Consider the following 23,448-nt stretch of genomic DNA (forward strand, 5'->3'; position numbering starts at 1 on the left):
ATATATATATATATAATGTAAAGCTGAACGTCTGTGTGTGTGTCTGGTCACGAATAGGCTCCTATATGGTTGGCTATTATATATATATATATATATATATATATATATATATATATATATATATATATATATATATATATATATATATATATATAATGTAAAGCTGAACGTCTGTGTGTGTGTCTCGTCACGAATAGGCTCCTATATGGTTGGCTATTATAGAAAACTGATCACATATAATGATAGAAGATGTGTGTCTGGTCACGAATAGGCTCCTATATGGTTGGCTATATATATATATATATATATATATATATATATATATATATATATATATATATATATATAATAGCCAACCATATAGGAGCCTATTCGTGACCAGACACACACAGACGTTCAGCTTTACATTATATATATATATATATATATATATATATATATATATATATATATATATATATATATATATATACTCTCGCTGAGATAAGTGTTGAGTAATATCAGTCGTCGCATGTAATTTAATTAAGGGAGATAAGATCCAAGTAACGGTAGAACGGTTTTTATATCTTCAAAATATCATCGGGGGGGGGGGGCGATGATGACATTGGCGGTCGACATCACAGAAATCCTATCATTTCGTTACTTACTATAAATACCTCAATTTCAGTTTGAGAAGGGATAGAGAGCAGGGGGTGGGGTTAACCCAGATATTTATGACTCAAGATTAGTCCCCAAAAGTTTAGATAACGCAGGGACTTAATCGTATATATAACAGCAAACCCATGCATTTTACTGCCTAGCGAACTGCGGGACCCGTCTTCGCTGGTAGAAAGATAAACGCCTAGGGACTCCAACATTTGGACGCATAGACTTTCTTGGTGCTTCAATCTTGAAAAATGCAAAGAAAAAAAAAAAAAAAAAGAAAAAAAAATCAACGAAAAAATTATTAAAGATTGCTTGTCAATCTGTTTTTTTTTGTTTTTTTTTGCGTTGTGAGAATGAATATTTATCTACGAGATTCGGGCTCGTCTGACAAACAAAGACATAAAATTATTAACGATTCCAAGTAGTAGTAGTAGTAGTAGTAGTAGTGGTAGCAGTAGTTCTGATATTATTATTATTATTATTAGTATTAGTATTAGTAGTATTAGTAGTAGTCGTAGTAGTGGTAGTAGCAGTAGTAGTGCAGTCTGAGGCTACCAAAATGTCAGCTGTGAAAGAGATAAGACAATTGGGTACTTACGCACTTATGCTACCGTGCTGAAATAATAACGTTATTATTTAGAAAGCCATTCTTAACATGCAGAGGGGAGGGTGTTTCGTAACTATCCTGTACTTTCATCTTAATTTAATGGAAATAAAAAAAAGATATCGTAAAACTTGAGTTTAACTTAAAAATACTATTAAAAAAAGCACAGTAACATAAGTGCATAAGCACCGAAAAATCACAAGATTCGGACCTGTCTGACGAATAAAGGCACAACATGTCCATTTATAGCAAGTAGTAGTAGTAGTAGTAGTAGTAGTAGTAGTGCAAACTTGTTGATTTTATTAATTCCCTCCCAATAATGATGATGGTGAGATGATGTGACCCAATAATAAGAAAGTGAGATTGAGAGCCAGGACCATAGAGGATGAGCACTATGACTTGCAAAAAATACATGCATTCCTTGATGGAAGTGGCTCAGGCAATTAGCAATAAACTAACCCTTCTCCTAAAACTGCACATGACTAGCAACATCCCGCAGTCAACAGAGAAGACATCCTGCGTCTGAGTAATAGACTTGTCCATAACAATTAGAATTTACTTACTTCCTACCGTAGCGAGATGTGACACACGGCCGGAAGATGGCACCAAAAATGACAACACTTAAGTAAAACTTTATGCATTAAAACAAAAATGATGGATAACCGGTTCCAAGTGATGATGTCACAAAAGTAATGACACTATCGACCAAATAAAATAGACAGAGAACGCACACGAAAGTGAGACACGAGAAAGAAAGAGAGAGAGAGAGAGAGATAGAGAGAGAGAGAGAGAGGGAGGGAGGGAGAGAAAAGGAAGCAGTTCTTTTATTGCTAATCATCTGAGGCACTCCTACCGGGAATGTAGACAGGACTGCTCAGGCATTCTTTGTAGGCCATAGTGCTCTTTTGTTTCTTTTCAATCCCCCATCTCTCATCTTAACGCAGGGAGAGGAAGATAAATATTAACTGGAATTAACGGGATTTCATTTGATCGTTAGTGCGAGAAAAAATCCAAGTTTTGAATTTAAAGTATTCTCTTGCTACTGATAATGACGCTGCTGCTACCGATGATGATGATCGTTTGCATGTAAAGGTTTCTGGCTGCCAATAATGATGATGGTTATGATGATGATGATGACGACGACGACGACAATTACAACGATGATGATGAGCGTGATCTTTTGCAGTTAAATATTTCCTGCTACCGATGATGATGATGATGATGATGATGATGATGATTTTTTGCATTAAGATTACATGTTGTTGTTGTTGTTGATCATCATTCATTTATTTCAAATGAATGAGATAATTATTGTTGACATTTGTTTCCCCGACATCTTTCTAGTTAGAATTCTTTCCAGAAAGACATCAGTTACTTATGAGAAGGACCACGTAAAGGTTGCAAACATCCTAAGTGAAAGAAACCATATGGATTCGAAATTGACCCAGGTATCCATTCCGTGTCGTTATCCACTTAATCACCGTCTCTTTCTTGCTACTGTTATTGTTGTTACTGTTCTTATTGTTATTGTTTTTGTTGTTGTTTTGTTGTGCTTATTGTGGCTGTTTTTGTTGTTGTTGTAGTTATTATTGCTGTTGTTTTTGTTTTTGTTTTGTTGTAGTCATTGTTGATGTTTTTATTGTTGTTTTTGGTTTTGTTGTTGTATTTGTTGTTGTTTTACTTGTAGTTGTTGTTGTAGCTATTGTTCGGTTTTTGTTGTAGCTATTGTTGCTGTTGTTTTTATTGTAATTATTGTTGTTGTTGTTTTTGTTGTAATTATTGTTGTTGTTTTTGTTGTAATTATTGTTGTTGTTGTTGTTGTTTTTGTTGTAGTTATTATTGAGTTTTTGTTTTAGTTATTATTATTGCTGTTTTTGTTGTTTTAGTTGTAGCTTCAATCTATAGTCCCCCCTCGCCAAACTTTCACAAGAAACACTAGACTAGCTGAAAACATTATCAATGATTTTCCCCACTCTTTATCTGTACCTAAACCTAAACATAGATTCCATGATCAAAGCTTCTTTCTTAGAACTGCACGCCTGTGGAATTGTCTTCCGTTTTCCTGCTTTCCAGCTGTCTATAATATGGTTGTCTTCAAGTCCAACGTGAACAAGTTTCTGATGAACCGTTTCACTTAAGTTAAAAATTTTACCGAACTTCCATTACTATCGATTACTATATTGTCCTTTTGACTACTCTACACTCTTTAACCCTTATCCTTGAATGGCCTATCGTCCTTGATAAGTGGTGACGCCTATGTAAAAAAAAAAGCTATTTTTTTGTAGTTATTGTTGTTGTTTCATATTGTTTTTGTTGTTGTTATTGTTGTTTCTTTGTTGTTGCTTTTGTTGTAGTTATTTTTGGTGTTGTTTATTGTTGTTGTTTTCGTTGTAATTGTTGTTGTTATTGATGATGATGATGATGATGATGATGATGATGATGATGATGCATCTGTTTAGAATAGAAATCTAAAAACAGACATGACCTTTGATAACAGTTGACTTGAGAGCAACCGTGGTGCTGCTGTTATTGATGATGATGATGATGATGATGATGATGATGATGATGATGCATCTGTTTTAAATTGAAATAAACAAAAAAATTGACGTGACCTTTGACTGCATCACTTGACTTCACACGACTTTGTTCTAACACGCACGATTACAGTTCACGTATTAATAAGATTATGAAAGTCAGAATGAATAAACCAAAAAAGCCAATAAAAATGAAACGTCTTCCATAAAGCACAACAGATTAAAAATGTTGGAGTTCAGGTCAAAAGTCAACATGGTTTCGTCTTGCTAATCAAGCAGTTTTTCTAAATCTTAGCAAAGTTTCCGACTGTGAAATTAGTAAAAAATAAATTCAATAGTGTTATGTAAACAATTGTGCCCGTCGAAATAAATTGTATTTAATTAATTGACTAACATTTATTTTTTTGAAGAGGAAATAGTTCTCTTTCAACGTTAATCTTTTTAGGAATGCACTTTAGAGTTTTGGTCGGGTTAGAGTCGATAATTTATCACATTTGTTATAAGAATTAAGTAAATTGAAATGTTTTATGTTTAAGTCCAAAATAGTTAACAACCGATAGAAATGTAAACAAAAACCAAATCTGTAGAACAAGATACCACGAGTATGCTTCTCAACCGCCAACAAAATGGTATTCTTCAAGTCTAATGTAAACAAATACTTGCCGAATCGTCCTCCAAGAAAATCAAATCTTCTTAAGTAATTTTTTTGCCAATTCCGTTCACTGTTTCCAATCCGCTTGTGATGACTTAGTGATCGTACAGTCAATAAATCCTCCTAACCTTTGTCCTCGAGTGGCTTATGAACCTAAAGAAAAGGGGGGAAAAGAAACAAAACAACACACTGAAGATGGAGTATACCTCTGAAATATATTTGGGATAAATTTCAAACAGGTAAAATATTTGTTTATTTCCCTAATATTACATTGTATTTATCTTTCAAGCGCACTTGATGCGTATTTTATTCAAATTTAAAACAACGTTTCTATATGAACTCTCATCCTTGACGTTATTCTCGCGTTGCCTACGTATAGTTCAAACATTTCAAAATACAACCGCTAGAAACAGCATGCGGCTCTTTACAAACATACTTCTTTCTCCAAATTTATAACATGGCAAGGAAAGAAGAAAAGGAAAAAAAAAAGAAACAACACACTGAAGATGGAGGATACCTCTGAAATATATTTGTGATAAATTTCAAGCAAGTAAAATATTTGTTTATTTTCCTAATATTACCTGGTGCTACCAGATCAGGCTGTCTACTGACTTCTTGAGACGAAATGCACCTACAGATATGTTTTTTGTTATCTCCCTTTGCGAAACTTAATTATGTTCTGCAAAACTAAAAACAAAAACAACAGCCCCCTTTTTTCCCCTCCCTTCCCTTCCCCTCCCCTTCTTATTGTTTTTTTCTTTTTTTTCTTCCCCTACCACTACTGGTCCTGGATATGACCTAAAACTATATCCAGTGGTGAGGCCCCCACCTTGCGGGCTTTGGGGAGTGTGGAGCCACCCTTTAATTACCATTGCTCCCAGGTCCACTCTGATCCGGAGTGGTAGTACCTGTTAGGGTCCCAACTATGGGTTAAATAGAATCTGATGTAAAAAAAAATATACTCCATTAAAAATCGTTCCTCAAAATAACTAGATTCGGAATTAAATAACCTGAAAAGGGTTGATATGCCGTAAAACAAAAACAACCAAACAACCAACCTAATATTACGTTATATTTGGCTTTCAAGCACACTTGATGTGTATTTTATTTTATATATATATATATATTTTTTTTTTTTTCGAGAATTGGGTATCCCTATTTTCCTTTATGTTAGCACTTTGCTACAAACCCGGGGGGAACTTTCCTTTTGTTTGTATTTTGTTACGTCATCATTTCCGCTATTCCCAGCCGATTTGAGGTAGTGTAACAGATTGGGTTGCTATGATAACCAACAGCCAATCAGGAAAAAAACTGTCTCTTCGTTCCTTACAGATTCTGAAAACTTTTGAACACAAGTAATTTTATTATAACTTTTGTTTTACTGAACGAAAACTTTAATTTTTTTTTTTCAAAATACGGCTGAGAAGATGATCTATGCTGAAAATGTGTCGCAAAATGAGTGAGTGGTGAAGCTTTAAAGCAGTTCTAGATGATTAAAACTAACACTTAACCATTTTTAATATTTTTAATATTCAAACACGGTAGTATTAGAATGATAAAATATTTTACATTTTCGCATGTTTAAATCGTATGGGCCAGTAAAAAATTTAGTTCTGTTATATTTGCTACAAATTGTTTTCTTTTAAAATATTTTTGTTTACGAGTTTCTATCTACTAACTTTGGCTAGTATGTACATTATGAAATAAATCAAACAGAGCATGTTTCTTCATGTTCCTTTCTATGACATTTATACATGCTTTAACATGTAGACAGTCGGGACCCAGCACGTTGTATCGAAATACGTCGCAAGGAACAGAAGACAAGTAATAATTCAACTCACTTTTCCACACGGTCCTGAATATGCTCTTAAACTATATCCGATGGTGAGGCCCCAGCTTGCGGGCTTTGGGGAGTGTGGAGCCACCCTTTAATTGCCATTGCTCCCAGGTCCACTCTGACCCGCAGTGGCAGTACCTGTTAGGGTCCCAACTATGGGTTAAATAGAAACCGACATAAAAAAATACTCTATTATTAAAATCGCTATTCAAAATAACTAGATTCGGCATTAAGTAACCTGAAAAGGGTTGATATGCCGTAAAACAAAAACAACCAACCAACCAGTTACAACAACGACATTTATTTCCGGATGCTTTCGCAAATAAAACTTAATCGTTCTCCTCTCTGACATCTGTCCTCTCGAACGCTGTCGTCTGTGCACACAATCTTTTTATAGTCGTTTTCTTTTTCCCTGGCGTGACATCACTGCACACACGCTTCGGCATCTGCATACGCGCGTCCGCGCACTGTTACATTTCTTTAGTTTTGTATATGACGTCGGGGTCACTAGTGTGGTAGTATGAACATTATCAAATGAAAGAATGACAAAATCATAGAAAATAATTTTTATTAACAACTTAATAAAGACATGAAAAATAAGTGTTCGTGAAGAGTGATGAAACAAAGTTTTTGATGAAACAAAATTTTTGATGAAGCAAAGTTTTTGATGAAGCAAAGGTTTTGATGAAACAAAGTTTTTGATGAAGCAAAGTTTTTGATGAAGCAAAGGTTTTGATGAAACAAAGTTTTTGATGAAACAACGTTATTGATGAAACAAAGTATTTGATGAAACAAAGTTTTTGATGAAACAACGTTATTGATGAAACAAAGTATTTGATGAAACAAAGTTTTTAATGAAACAAAGGTTTTGATGAAACAAAGTTTTTGATGAAACAAATTTGTTGGTGAAGCACAGTTTCTGATGAAGCAAAGTTTTTGATGAAACAAAGTTTTTGATGAAACAAAGTTTTTGATTAAGCAAAGTTTTTGATGAAACAAAGTTTTCGATGAAGCAAAGTGTTTGATGAAACAAAGTTTGTGATGAACCAAAGTTTTTGATGAAACAAAGTTTTTGATGAAGCAAAGTTTTTGATGAAACAAAGTTTTTGATGAAACAAAGTTTTTGATGAAGCGAAGTTTTTGATGAAACAAAGTTTTTGATGAAACAAAGTTTTTGATGAAGCAAAGTTTTTGTCTTTTGTATGTACAAAATTTATGAAATAGGTAGAACACAATATGTTATCTAACTTTGTAGCTATTTATCTATATATCGATCTAGCTATCTATCCATCTTGATTTATCTATTTAACTGGAAAGGTATACAAGAGATGGATATGATGATGTTTTCATAACACCTGTCAAAATATAACAAATCTAGATCATAGACAAGTTTACCGGAAGACCTTATCAGCTGATCGGAACTACGTGTGCGTCACGTGGATCAGGTTAGCTGGGGATCATACTTTGAGTTAGAACTTGGACACGGTGAATAGCGGTTGGGTTAATGATTGTCCCTCCCCCTTCATTGGAGACTGTTAAAGACTACAAGAAAAGAACTCACTTTCCATGTTCATCTGCGTCGACATCTGAGAACATTAATAAAAAACTAAAGCCAATTCTCGTCTTGGAGTGAATGTCTTTCGTCAAACAGGTTCCAGCCCCCCCCCAAGAAGACGAATTCCTGATGGACCAGTTAATATAAGGTATGTCGGGTATATGACCCCCCCACACACATGCATATAAATTTAGACGATCATGGAACATAAAACGTGTATATATACATCACACAATATAAATAGACGAGCACGGTTCAGAAAGTGAAGAACCACTAAATACATTAGTAAAACATTAAGGACACCTCACAAACATGAATTGTATACAACCGATGAGGTGGGTGCCGTTTATGTTAGCATGATCTAACAAAAAGTATCACCGCTTATCAAGGCTTAGAGGCCATTTCAATTCAGAGTTCATGTGTTTGTCAGGTGGAGAGTAAAAAAGCACAGTGAGAGTATTTAGTTCTCTCCCACCGTAAGAACTGTGACACAAGGGTCGAAAAGTGGGATTGAGAAGTCAGCACCCCAGAGAAGGGTCAATTTGACCTGCAAAAAGTGCCTTGGCATCCCCGTCGGAAATCCCGGTAAGAGCGCTTCAGGCGATTAGCAATAAACTAATTTCCCTCAAAGAGAGGACACAAAGCCTGAGAGGGTGGACCTCCTAGAATTGACACAGAACCAACATTACACTGCAATAAAAAAGGACCAGATCATTACAGGAATGGTCTAATGTCTGTTGATTTTGGGGGCGGAAGATGAAAATATTTAGCCGAGTGAGGATTGGTAACTCTTATGTGGAGATAGGTAACCAACCCGGAAGATTCTACATAAGGAATCAAGTCACCGGATTTCACTAGAACCTTGTAAAAACAGACTTCCCCCCTGAACATTAACACGCTGTATGTGTCTCTATGTAAATACGTAAATAAACTTCTCTTTCAGTATTCAAACCACAGTGTATAATTATTTATTCCTTTCACGGAATACTTTATCTTTGATTGTCCGAATTAATAGGCCACCTTAGGACATATCAAATTGACGACGGAGACGAGATGCGAACTCAGTAAAAAAAAAAAAAGAAAAGAAAAGTGAGCACGTGGTGAGCGCGAAAAAAAAAAAGAAAAAGATTTTTTTCAAATATTTTATATCCGATTAAGGAAATACTTCTTAGAAAGCGAAAGACGAGTGTTCACGCAAGTATAAAGAATTTTTATATTCTTATTGGCGTTTTTTTTTTTTTTTTTTTTTTTTAACTTTCTGAACATTTGACCTCATATCGTCTCGTTCTGAAAAGCGATTCGGAGGTGTTTTGTTTTTGGTTAATACGATAAAACGAATGGTACAGTGGAAATTATTTTTCTGTCATAAAGAAATTCTTAAAAGAAGGTTACGTGAAAAAGACGAAAGATCTATGAAAATGTGTAAACCATTAATATTTTGTATGGTAAATTTTTATTTCTCTTCGAACATTTCTCAAGTGCTGACAATTTTTTTGTGACGCGATCTGAAGAGGAACATATTATTTTATGGAACAAAATTTTGTATACGTTGACTTTGTATTTGTGCGTTTAAAAAATGTCAGAACAAATAACAGAGTTAACGAAAACGTTATCTAAAAGCTTGATGGCTCAGCAAAAAGCTCAAATTGAATTTAAAAAACGGATGTTGATTCAGCAAGAACGTTTTGAATCACTCATCATTCAGCAAACTGCAGAGAATCGTCTATTATGTGAAACTGTGTTGTCACAAAAATATAAATATGGCGTATCTAGATTTTTTTCGGCCAACTCTCTAGCGGAATTCAAATACGACCCAGAACGAGGTGATACGTTCCCTGCCTATTATCGTAAGTTCGAGACGATTTTTACAAAAAAGATGTGAGAAATGGTCGGACGAGGGAAGAATCACACTCCTACTTCAGAAATTGGGTACGGAGGAAAACACAAAATTTACGAATTTGATTTTACCAAAGAAACCGGAAGATATTTATTTTTTCGGAAACTGTTCGAATTTTGTACTCGATATTTGGTGAAAGAGACAGCTTTTTTCATACAAGTGCTGAACATGCAAAAAGAAGAAACTGATTATATTGTCACAACGCCCAGTTTGAACTATTTAAATTAAAAGATTTGTCAGTTGACATGTTTAAGTGTTATGTATTTGTTCAAGGACTGACAGCACCGAAGGACAAGGATTTATGGCCAAGGATTTTATCAATTATGGAGCAAGATCCAGAAATTAACTTGCAAAACGTGGCAGAAGAATGTCAGAAATTGATAAATGTGAAAAGGGATACCACTAGGATAGAGGGAAAAACTACATCCCACGTCCTAATGGTGAAACAAAAAACATTTCCCAAGAACAAAAGATAAAAGGTTTGAATGTTGGAGCTATGCGGGTTCGCACTTAAGAAAAATTGCTCTTTTAAAGACCAACCTTGTGCCAAATGTTGTTTAGTCAGACACCGAGCTTCCCAGTCCCGAACTAAACAAAATAAACAAAGGCAAAAATGTAAGTCTAAAGTAAATGTGGTGTTGTCAAAAGAAGAAGCGAGACAAGGAAGTAAAAGAAAATTTGTCAATACCAAAATAAATGGTCACATAGTGAAACTACTTTTGGATAAAGGTAGCGATATTTCAGTTATCGACGAAGTGACCTGGAAGAGGATTGGGTGTCCAAAACTGAAAAAAAAAAAAAACAAACAAACATTTAAATCTGCCAAAGGAGTATCCGGCAAAAGTGTCAGTTGTTCCAGGCATAAATTCTTGCCTTTTCGGAATTGATTGGGTCGTTTTGTTTGATTTATGGGAACTACCCATAAATTCATTTCGTAACAATGTGAGTACAGCTGAAAATAAATATTCCAAACAAAATGAGGGGTTTCTTACGGTCTTAAAAAGTGAATTCCCATGTTTTTTCTGAGGGGTTAGGTATGTGTACTACGGCCGAAGTGAATTTTGAACTAAAGCAAAATGTGAAATATATTTTTAAGCCAAAAAGAAACGCGCCTTTTTCTTCAAAAGAAGACATTGAAATTGAACTGCGGAGACTGCAGGAAAATGGTGTAGTCGAAAAAGTTGACTATTCTGAGTGGGCAAGCCCCACTATATATGTTAAAAAGAAAAATAAGAGGATTCGGGTATGTGCCGATTTTTCTACAGGTCTCAGCGACTGTCTTATGGATCATAGTTATCCACTCCCATCCCCTGAAGACATTTTGACAAAGCTGAACGGAGGGAAAATTTTCTCCAAAATTGATTTATCTGAGGCTTACCTTCAGGTAAAAGTTAGTGAAGAATGTTCGAAGTATTTGTGTATCGATACCCATTTAGGACTGAAAAGGCTCCCTTTTGGTTTGAAAGTAGCTCCAGCATTATTTCAACAAATAATGGGCACAATGCTTGCCGATTTAGATTTTGCAATCGCATATTTGGATGACATTCTTGTAAAGAGTGGACATGTGCAGGAGCATAAGAAGCATATCAGAACAGTTTTCCAAAGAATCGAGGAATTTAGTTTCAAATTAAGTGCCGAAAAATGCGATTTAAAAAAAAACAGATAAAATAACTTGGTCAAATCATTGACAGCCAATGCAGAAGACCGGATCCTCAGAGAACAGAAGCCATAGAGAGGATGCCAGAATCTAGCGATGTTGCCCATTTACAGTATTTTTGGGGTTTAGCACAATATTATGCTATCTATATCCCAAAAATGCATAAGTTGAGAGCACCATTGGACGAATTATTAAAAAAAAAGGACGAAAGTGGATTTGGTTAAAAGAGTGCCAAAGTGCATTTGAAGAGATTAAGAAATGCCTGCTATCTGATTTAGCAGAGGCACACTTCGATCTACAGAAGGAATGTACTGTGGCGTCAGATGCAAGTGAGTACTTCTTCATAGACTGGAAGACGGATCAACGAAGCCAATAGTTCATGCTTCCAGATCACTTTTGCTGCAGAGAGAAACTATTCTCAAATTGCAAAAGAAAGTTTAGCAATAATTTATGCAATTAGAAAAATCCATAGATTTATTCATGGCAGGATGTTTACGTTGCAGACGGACCACAAGCCCTTGTTGACTATTTTTGGATCTAAAAAAGCATACCCACTCACACTGCAAACAGACTTCAACGATGGAGCATAATTCTGTTGAATTATAATTTTAAAATGGAGTAAATTTCATCCAAAAATGTCGGACATGCAGATGGACTATCCAGATTGATTCAAAAGTGTGCAGAAGGACACAGTGATAGTTGCATTAAGAGAGGAAAAAGAACTCTCTGGACTGCTGTGCAACATGATTTGAGAGTTACCAGTGACTCTGGACGACATCAATAAGGCATCAGAAACGGATGAATTCATTGCAAGAGCTTAAAACCAGGTGCAGCTAAATGACAAGTCAAAGAAAGACTAAAAAATTTCGCCATTTTCGATTTGTTCACAGAATTTATTGTATGCAGACAGAGTCGTCATACCGACCACAACACTGCAAAAGAGAATGCTAAAAGAATTCCATAGCGGTCATCCAGGCATGTCCAGCATGAAGGCCTTGATGTGCGGATATACATATCGACCGGGACATCGAAAAATGGTAAGAGAGATTCGAGGGTGTCAGCTAGCATCAAAGGCGCCACCTGTACAGATACAACCGTGCCCGAAGACGGATGCACCATGGATGCGGTTACACATTAACTATGCAGGTCCGTTGAATGGACATTACTTCTTAGTGGTTGTCGACAGCTTTACAAAATGCCGGAAGCACTTAAGTGTGAACATCCGACATCGACTAATACTATAGATGCATTAAGACATCTCTTCAATCGTTTTGGAGTACCCAAAACTATTGTCAGTGACAACGGCACCCAATTTACCGACAAAGAGTTTAAAGAATTCAGCAAGGCCCTATCCATTGAACATTTAACAACTGCAATATACCATCCAATGTCAAACGGCCTCGCAGAGAGATTTGTTGACACGTTCAAAAGAGCTTTAAGAAAACACCAAGGCATGAACACTGATGAGAAGAGTCTTGAAAATTTTTGTCTGTATACAGGATCACTCCTAACCCGAACACGAATGGCATTTTGTCACCAGCTGAACTAATGTTCGCACGGAAAATCAGATCCGTATTTGTCAGGATTTTACCAAATGCAACCAAGACAACAGCAACGAGAGAAAATCACTCGACAAGGTTCTACAAACCTGGTGACAAAATATTCTTCTTGGACTATAGGACTGGGAAAAACATTTGGGGGGAGGGGATGATTATGACAAGAATTGGACACATGCTATATTCGGTAAGAAGTAGTAAATTTGACTGTCGCAGACATATGAATCAGCTAAGACCTGATGACTACAAACAGGCAGAAGATAATGAACTGCCCTTAGAGGTATTGCATGACTCTTTTAATATTCCTCTACCCATAGCACAACCTACTTCGAGAGTATCTTCTACTCCAGGTCAGAGAGTACCAGTTTCTCCACCAGCTTCACCCCCTCAAACGGTGTTGAGGAGGAAAAATGCAAGAGTGAAAAGAAAAGTGAGCCCCAGATAAAAAACAAACGGTATTAAGCAAAATTCTCCAAGGAGAAATTGGCTTGGGGGAGGTGTTAGGTAATCAACCCGGAACATTCTACATAAGGAACCGAGTCATCGGATTTCACCGGTCCCTTGTAAAAGCAGAGACTTCCCCCTGAACTTTAACATGCTGCATTTGTCTCTATGTAAATACGTAAATAAACTTCTCTTTCAGTATTCAAACCACAGTGTATATTTATTTATTCCATTCACGGAATACTTTATCTTTGATATGTCCGAATAATAGGCCACCTTAGGACATATCAGTAACGACAATTGAAACTGGGCAGAATCTGATCGTAAGATTGTAAGGAAAAATGAAGTACACATTTTGTTTCGGGTGGCGCTACGTGCATTTACGAGTGTGGAAATAAATATGCATAAAGATACGTGTGTGTATTTGCGTATTAGCGTGCCTTTGTTTTGTTAGGGGTGGGTGTACGTGCGTTCATTTCAGCTGGTGCCATGTCAATTTATGCTTGTGTCTGAACTGTGTAGGTGTGTTAGTTTAAAAGCGTGTTCATATATTCTGGTGGTGTGTTTAGTAATCAGTGAAAGTCTGTCGATCGTTTCTCCAAGATTTCAAAGAGATCGACGCAGTAGTTTCCGAGAAATGTGGAACGGTCAGAAAGAGAGAGAGAGAGAGAGAGAGAGAGAGAGAGAGAGAGAGAGAGAGAGAGAGAGAAAGAGAGACAGACAGACATACAGACAGACAGACAAAGAAGTACAATATAGATATGGAAAAAACTTTAGTTTATGTTCCTTCTGTAATTTTATGAAGCCTTTCTTCATACTTTTAGCAATTCCGCAGTTCGAATTTTTAAACGCTCTATTGTAATTCATTACGTTGGCCATCAATGTCTAACCACGCAAAAACCCGTCAGTCACAGGTTTAATAGACAGAATGAATAAACAAACACTAAAATAAAGCGTTAGCTAGTATCTGAGCACGATGGCCGAGTGGTTAAGGCGTTATGTCCGCGTGGGTTCGAACCCCACTCGTGCTAAGTAACATTGAAAATTTTTCGAACCCCACTCGTGCTAAGTAACGTTGCAAAATTTTTTTAAAGTAATAATTTTTCTAACGTTATTACTTTTTTTTTTATTTAGTCACCTAAAGCGTTTATATTTCTTGATCCTAGATTTGAGGTTAGCTCAAATCCTGGATTTGAGCTTACCTCAAATCTAGGATCAAGAAATATAAACGCCTATTCTTTCTTGGCGAAACCAATCGTGCAATATTTGTCCTTTCCACTTTTTTGTCCAAAAATACACGACAAATCTTACTGAAATTTTTTATGGGTCTTTATTATGATAAGGTGCAGTGAGCCAAGAATTATGGTATCAGTTCAAAGCACAATTAGAGATTAATAGTGATTAATAGGGATTAATCACTATAACACAATGTTTAATCTTAGTTTTTCTCAGAAACTACTGGGTCAATCTGACAGAAAATTTGTATGAACATTTGTTATGATAAAGTAGAGCGAACTAAGTATTATGATATCTGTTGGGATTAATAGGAATTAATAGAGTTTACTCTAAAAGTTTGATATGAAGCACTCATTCTATATCAACGGGTGTAATATAACGCTGTACACCATTTTTTAAGGGCGTCATTACATTTTAACGGATCCAGCACGTCGTAGACTCAGTCGCAAGAAATCAGAATTAAGAAAAAAAAAACCTTAACGCACTTTTTAAACAGAAGCCTTTATATCTGGTATTCTCAACAACGCATTAAAAAAATAAATATATTTAAACAGTTCATTTCTCCTTCCCCGACCGCGTGTGGCTTTTCGTCCCTGCCGTGAAATCACCCACGTAACTCGAACATCTGCTTCTTTCGTCACATATCGAACACCTTTGTCTTACATCTGCTTTGCAAAACGCGTGTGTCCTTTTCTTTTTATCTCTGCTGTGACGTCATATCGCACACTGGCTTGGTCATTTGCATATGTTGCTACTAACCCAGCATCAATGGCTCTGTTACAGTAAAATCGGCAAAATGTTGTAGATAATAATAGTTTAAGACCAGGTTTCCAAAACAGGAACCATAATCCTAACCCTAACCCTAACCCTGGGGTTTCTCAAAAACTAGCGAAGAGCTCCTTCTAGAGAGGGTGATAAATAGGAAATATGTGCAAATACAGGCTGTCCCAAAAGTCACTGAAGAGATTTGAACTTAAATAGATTCTTTATTCTTTATGATATCTTTCTGTAATTTTAACACAATCTGACTAAGACATTGGAAGATTTTTTATATAAAATGCAGGATTTGGGGCTTGTTGCAAGAATTGTAGGAAAACATCAGGAAAAAAATTTCCATGGCAGGTGCTCGCCTGAACTCCAATCTCTGGTCCCCCCTCGCCAATCTTTCACGAAAAACACCCGTCTAGCTGAATCCACTGTGAAAAATTTGCCCCACTTTATATCTGTGCCTAAATCCAAACGTGGATTCCATGAACAAAGCTTCTTTCTTAGAACTGCACGCCTGTGGAACTCTGTTCCGTCTGCCTGCTTCCCACCGGACTACAACTTGGATGTCTTCAAGTCCAACGTTAACAAATTCCTAATGAACCGCCCCCTTAAGTAAACATTTCATCAAATCTCCACACTAACTTGATGTACTTGCAATAACCCTTATCCCTGAGTGGCTTCTGGGCCTTGATAAGTGGTGATCACTGTGTAAAAAAAAAAATAAAAAAAATAAGGTAGTTAAATCGCAATCCAGAGATTCTGCAATCTGTCATGAATAACGTTTTGGAAAGAGCACACATATGCGAAGCTTAAAATGGACAACATTTAAAAGACATAATTTTTTATAATGAAAGATTGCTTGAATTGTGGACTTTTTATGCCTTAGATTGTATTAAAATTACAGAAAGATATCCTAACAAATACGGAATCTATTTAAGTTCAAAACCCTTTAGTGACTTTTTAGACACCCTGTACGTTTACATTTTGTTTATAACATACTAGCAGTTCAGTCCGGCTTTGTTCGGTCTCTTTGTACTCTTCATAATTTTATGTGTATATGTATATATATATATTAAAAAGTTTGACTTATGTCCAGGCAACCTACATCTAAAATTTCAAGTGTTTGGACCCAAAATTAGCGGAGGAGTATGGTAGAGTCTGCAAAAGTCAACTGTTTCAACTGTGACCGCTTGACAGCTAAATTATCGCCTAAAAACTGATTAAAAAGCTTGCTGTATGTCTGAATACCTTCATGTAAAATTTCAAATGCTTAGACCCAAAATTGGCTGAATAGTTTGCTAGAGACCGCAAAGGTAAAATCTTTTGAACTTTGACCCATTGGCAGTAAAATTTTCGGCTAAAAACCGATTAAAAAACTTGCTCTATGTCTGAATACACTTTATTTAAAATTTCAAATGTTTAGACCAAAAATTAGCTGAGTTATTTGGTAGAGACTGTGGAGGTCAAATTGTTTTTAACATTGACCCCAATTTTGACCACTTGAAATTTATTGTTTTGGGGCTCTAATCAAGTTAAAACGTTTGATCCGTGTCCAAGTAACCTACTTCTAAAATTTCAATTGTTTAGACCCAAAATTGGCCAAGGAGTTTGGTAGCGTTTTAAAAGGTCAAATCTTTAAAATGTTACCCCTTGACAGTCAATTTTCTGGCCAAAAACCGATTAAAAAGCTTTTCCCACATCTCAATACCCCTTATGTCAAAACTCGAGTCTGTAGGTCGAAAATTGACAGAGTAATTTGGTAGAGAAATGTACACAGACAGACAAACACACAAACAATTTCACTTTTATAGATATATAGAATTAATAAATATATAGAATTATATATACTAGCATTTCAGCTCTGAATACCCTTTATGTAAAATTTCAAATATTTAGACTAGAAATTGTCTGAGTAATTTGGAAGAGAGCGCAGAGATCAATTTTTTAAAAATTTCACCCCTATTATGACCCCTTAAAATTTATTGTTTTGGGCTCAAATCAAGTTATTAAGTTAGATCCATGTCCAAGGAATCTATATCTAAAATTTCAAGTGCGTAGACGCAAAATTGTCGGAGTAGTTTGGTAGAGTTCTCAAAGGTCAAATCGTTGAACTTTCACCCCATAATCGCCAAATTTCTGGCCAAAAAACCGATCACATCGATTTTCCCAAATCTCAGTACCCGGTATATCAAATTTCAAGTCTGTAGACTAGAAATTGACAGAGTTATTGCGTAGGGAAATGTACACAGACACACACACAGACACGTTCACTTTTATAGATATATAGATAGATATGCATGGAATTGTGAATAAACAGAGAACAAATCATCCAGTTATATGCCAGAAAAATATGTTGATTTTTTTTTGTTTAAAATTGTCAATAAATGTGAGGAAGACTATTTTTTTCCTAAACCGGTAGTAAAAAAAAATATTGCTTCAGAAAAATAAACAAGGTCGTAAAATATTTTCTCATGAAGGTGTTCCCATGGACATACAATCATTTACATAAAAAGTTGTAAACACTTTTATGTTATCACCTTTCACGCATAAAACAATCATATTGGAAAAAAAAAATGATTGGTCATTAATCTGATGTCGCTAAAGTAAAAACGTTTTTTTAAAATGAATTGCCCCTTAATCAAATTGTATCACCCCGCCGATTAAAACAGTACAATTTTAATGCAATTAAAACTTACTTTGAATTTATTGATTTAAAAGATATTAAGATCACATGCATTTTACGGTGAAAAGGTCAAGGAGTGCCAAGAAAAACAACAATACAAATATATATATATATATATATATATATATATATATATATATATATATATATATATATAACGCCTTAACAACCCGGCCATCGTGCTGTCTAGGTCCTATCGAACATCATTGTTCTTATTTTGTACTGTATTTCCTAATTTTTATCATATGTGGTTTAGTAAAATATAACAAGTATTTAGCTCGAGTGGGTTTCGAACCCACGCGGACACTTGTCCATTGGAACTTAAGTCCAACTTCTTCATCACTAAGCCACCGTTAAGTCTACATCCCATCGCACATCATTCTTCCGATTTTGTACTGAATTTCCTAATTTTAATCATATGTGATTTAGTAAAATACAACAAGTATTTAGCACGAGTGAAGTTCGAACCCACGCGGACACTTGTCCATTGGAACTTAAGTCCAACTTTTTCACCACTAAGCCACCGTTAAGTCTACATCCCATCGCACTTAAGTCCAGCGCCTTAATAACTCGTCCATCGTGCTGTGTATGTCCTATCGAAAATCATTCTTCTTATTTTGTACTGAATTTCCTAATTTTAATCATATGTGATTTGGTAAAATACAACAAGTATTTAGCATGAGTGGGGTTCGACCCCACGTGGACGCTTGTCCATTGGAACTTAAGTCCAATGCCTGCACCACTCGGCCATCGTTCTGTATATATCCTATCGAACATCATTGTTCTTATTTTGTACTGAATTTCCTAATTTTTATCATATGCGATTTGGTAAAATACAACAAGTATTTAGCTCGAGTGGGGTTCGAACCCACGTGGACACTTGCCCATTGGAACTTAAGTCCAACGCCTTAACCACTCGGCCATCGTTCTGGGTATATCCTATCGAACATCATTGTTCTTATTTTGTACTGAATTTCCTAATTTTAATCACCTGTGATTTGGTAAAATAAAACATGTATTTAGCACGAGTGGATTTCGAACCCACGCGGACACTTGTCCATTGGAACTTTAGTCGAGCGCCTTAACAACTTGACTATCGTGCTATCTATGTCCTATCGAACATCATTCTTCTTACATTGTACTGAATTTCCTAATTTTAGTCATATGTGATTTGGTAAAATGTAACAAGTATTTAGCAGGAGCGGGTTTCGAACCCACGCGGACACTTGTCCATTGGAACTTAGGTCCAACGCCTTAACCACTCAGCCATACTACTGTGTATGTCCTATCGAACATAATTCTTCTTATTTTGTACTGAATTTTTAATTTTAATCATATGTGATTTGGTAAAATAAAACATGTATTTAGCACGAGTGGGGTACGAATCCACGCGGACACTTGTCCATTGGAACTTAGGTTCAACGCCTTGATCACTCCATATTTCTCCTCACACTACAACACATTTTTGTAACCCCCTCTTTGTAATACAGGTCTGAATTGTGAGAAAATCTGAATTTTTTTTTAACAATAACTTTAAAATAACTTTTTTAGATCAAATTTTTTAAAACTTCTTTCAGAATAGAAAATTTTTAAAATTTAATAAGGAACATATTTCATATAGGTTTCATTAACAAATATTCAGTACATAACGCGAAAAATAGAGATTAAAATTTCAACAGGATTGTATAACTGGTTACGGTCAATAATAGTCCTTGCCAGCGGAAGTCTTTGTTATTGTTATTCTATTATTAATTTTATTTAAACCATTTTGTGTCCTGCTCTTTCGCGTGAGGTTTAATATATATATATATATATATATATATATATATATATATATATATATATATATATATATATATATATATATATATATTTGACTTTTACATTTTAAACTTTATTTACAGGCATTATATAACAATAATTTTATAAAATCAACAGTAGGTTCTCTACAGTGCAATGGAGACTATAATGTATATTTGTCTAGGTAACTGTGGGGAGGCATGTGAAGTTTCATCTCGGTGCACTGCGGTGAATCTGCGACGATTCGATTGAAAATAGACGATTTCAACGATTTCGATGACAATAACTTTGGTAAACATTTTTTTTTTCTCTGAAAGAGGGGTTATTCATACCCAATATCATAGTTAAAAATCTTTGTTAACAATTTTTTTTCTGGTTCAGGTAACAATCAGCTAGATTGATTGGACTAGTGCTGGAAGTGGAGAACATTTGTTGATCCCGAGCAATTTCGGATCTCATTGCTAGTATTACTGAACACGTGCGCGCGCGCACACACACACACACACACACACACACACACACACACACACACACACACACTCTTGCGCGCATATATACATATATATATGCCGTAATAAGTAGTAAATCTATGTATATAAAAGCGAAAACGTGTGTTTGTGTGTGTGTGTGTGTGTGTGTGTGTGTGTGTTTTTCTGTATGTCCGCCAACGGCTTTTTTCGGGGTGCTTCTATTATTAGAAGTATTAATATATTTTCAACCCACATTAGTGAACTTAATTCTCATAATATATGTTTTATGTGCGCGTGTGTGTATGTATTAAAGAAAAACTCAGTATTTGTATACATATGTGATGTTTGTGTGTTTCCTATAGAAAGTAAGGTTAGATAATCAACATAAAATCTAAACGTGTATTCTTATGTAAAATTAACCGGAGAGGGGAGAAAATGAAAGCGATCCCGAATCTCTAATCACACCTGTAAGGGTCTATAAAATCGTAACCCTCTAAAAATTTCAAATAGACCCAATTTTTATGAAATTGAAATCCTACGTAAGAATTTTTCCGAATCTTTAAGTGTCTTTCTAACCAAATGGAACTATGATTGTGGAATCTAGTCTTAAACTTTAAATATATCCGCTCTTAGTGAAATTTATGTCATCTATAATATACATCTCACCTGTCTATTTAAATGTATGCATGTATGTAGGTAGGTGGGTAGGTGGGTATGTATGCCTAAAACTTTCGACAGAGGCGACATATGTTCACGAGATTGGTATCATTTTGAAGCTCGACCCTTCGGACAACAAATATCGCAAAAATTAGCTAAAAATATTAATTTCTTCATCCTCAACTGGGCAATTTTCTACAAGGAGGGGTCGCTTTTTTGCCGATATTTTCAAAAGTCAACCCCTCTTTTCGAATAACTAGTCTTAATTTTAGCCTTTGTCACTATCGATTTGGCGATAAACCCAACAGCTAAGACGTCAGGTTTTTTTTCCTTCTTTTCCTACTTCGCGGTACGGATTCGAGCTTGCCTGCCTACTACCACTTTTATTTTTTGCTCAACACACACCTCCAAACACCCGGGCAACGCTGGACACTCAGACTAGTATATATTAAAAATATGTAGAAATAAACAGTGATGTATCCTGATTAGAATGCACATTTAAAAAAAGAAAGGTTTAAGGCTCCTAAAATTCATGCTAGAAAAACCTGTGACATGTTCTTCTATAATATAAATCTCGCCTATCCGTTAGTATGTGTGTGTGTGTGTGTGTGTGTGTGTGTGTATGTTTGTATGTCTCGCTAAAACTTTCGTTAGACGCATCTGGCCGGGTCGAAAGTAGTACTATTTGAAAGATCGATCTCCCGGACACATACTATCTGAAAATTAGAAAAAAAGATTAATTCTGTGATGGTCAACTGAGTCATTTCTTGCATGGAGGGGCCACTTTTTGCGTCGAGACTTTTGTAAGTCAGGTACGCGTAGCTAACTGAATGTATATTTGAAAAACCTCAATTTGAAGACCTATGACATGGCCGTGGCAGCTAGCGCGTCAGTTTTTTTTATCTTCTTCTCGTTCGCGTTTCAGGTTCGAGCCTGCCTACTCCGGCTAAATTTTTGTTCTTTGGTCGCACGGGCACTTGCAGTTGCTATGCTAAGGATATTGAGCAACCCCCCTCCCCAGAAAAAAAAAAAAACGAAAGACGTAATTGACAACCTGGACCCCCGCCGCCAAATGAATCAAAACAACTTTTCTTTCAATCAAAATGATTGATGATTGAAAGAAAAGTTTTGATTCATTTGGCGGCGTAGGGGGGGGGGGTCCAGGTTGTCAATTACGTCTTTCGTTTTTTTTTTTGGGGGGGGGTTGCTCAATATCCTTAGTATAGCAACTCTGTCCAAACCGAATTTCATGTCCACCCGGGCAACGCCGGGTATCCATGCTAGTAGTAAATAATATACATGTTGCACGTTACACTATTCTGGGGGTTGAAGGTTCAATACTCAAAGTACGATTGCGAATCATTTAGGACTTCTACCCGGTCATAGCCACCGGTACGAGCATGCTAGCCTCGTTGCTTAAATACAGGCTTATGTTCGAAATTCCGTGTGGATCTCCAGTTCAAAAGACAATTCCAAGTTTGACAAGATATTTATGAAGAAGGTTACATCGACGGAAACGTCGTGAAAATAAACACTTAAGATGAGAACAGTAGTTCGAAGTCTCCAAATAATTCGAAAGAAGCAAAAAACAAAAAAAAGAAAACAAAAAACAATAATAGACAGAAATTCATAGAAAAATTAGTGAGTTACGAAGTTACGGTAAATATTTCTCTAACTGCACCACTTCCGGAAGAAATAACATAACTGATGGATGGTTAGTTAGTCACAACAAATATTTATGGAAACTGTTTATACGTTCTATAAAATATTTTTAACGCAGATACACCACAAATGAATAGGTGAACCAAGATAAATAGTTTGGAACTAATTTCCCAGCCGTATTCCCTTTAAAATAAATTTAGACTTCGCAGCACTCCACATGGTGAAAATCAACTAGGCAAAAAAAAAAAAACAAACAAAAAAAAACAACAACAACAAAAACAAAAAAAAACAAACAAACAAACAAACAAAAAAAAACAAAAAACAAAACAAAACAAAACAAACAAACAAATAAACAAAAACAAACTATCAAACAAACAAAAAATACAGAAAAAGACTAAGCAAATGCATGGAACCTGCCAAAGAGTTTTAAAAAATATGAAGCAAATAAAACTGTAATAATGTCAGGCAATCTTCCCCCAATTTCAATTTCATCTAGACACAGCTCCCATTGAAATTAAGGAAAAGATTAACACTATACACTATACAGCGCTGATCAAAACATCAGAAAGAAAATTAAGGAAAATCCTCGAGGCCCGACACAACGAAGATAACACCGACCAATCACAGGTAAACTCGAAATGAAACAAAAAATTGCTTGTAAACATGCCCCCCCCCCCTAAAAAAAAGACAAAGTATAGAAAGAACATGATGTAAATGCAATAGGACCGAAACTATCAAGAAATCGGTTGGTACCATTGGAAATTGCCAGGAAAGAGTGTGGGGGAAACGCT

At 35.6% G+C, this 23,448-nt stretch overlaps 1 non-coding gene across 1 annotated transcript; it reads right to left on the reverse strand.

Moving 5' to 3' along the window:
- Nucleotides 1–18,915: 18,915 nt before the first annotated feature.
- On the reverse strand, nucleotides 18,916–18,998 carry Trnal-uaa (transfer RNA leucine (anticodon UAA)). The gene has a single exon. It is a non-coding gene; the product is annotated as a tRNA-Leu (tRNA).
- Between the last annotated feature and the right edge of the window lie 4,450 nt (nucleotides 18,999–23,448).

This window comes from Euprymna scolopes, chromosome 37 (genome assembly GCF_053919585.1).
Source record: "Euprymna scolopes isolate OS-2025 chromosome 37, ASM5391958v1, whole genome shotgun sequence".
Lineage (NCBI taxonomy): Eukaryota > Metazoa > Mollusca > Cephalopoda > Sepiida > Sepiolidae > Euprymna > Euprymna scolopes.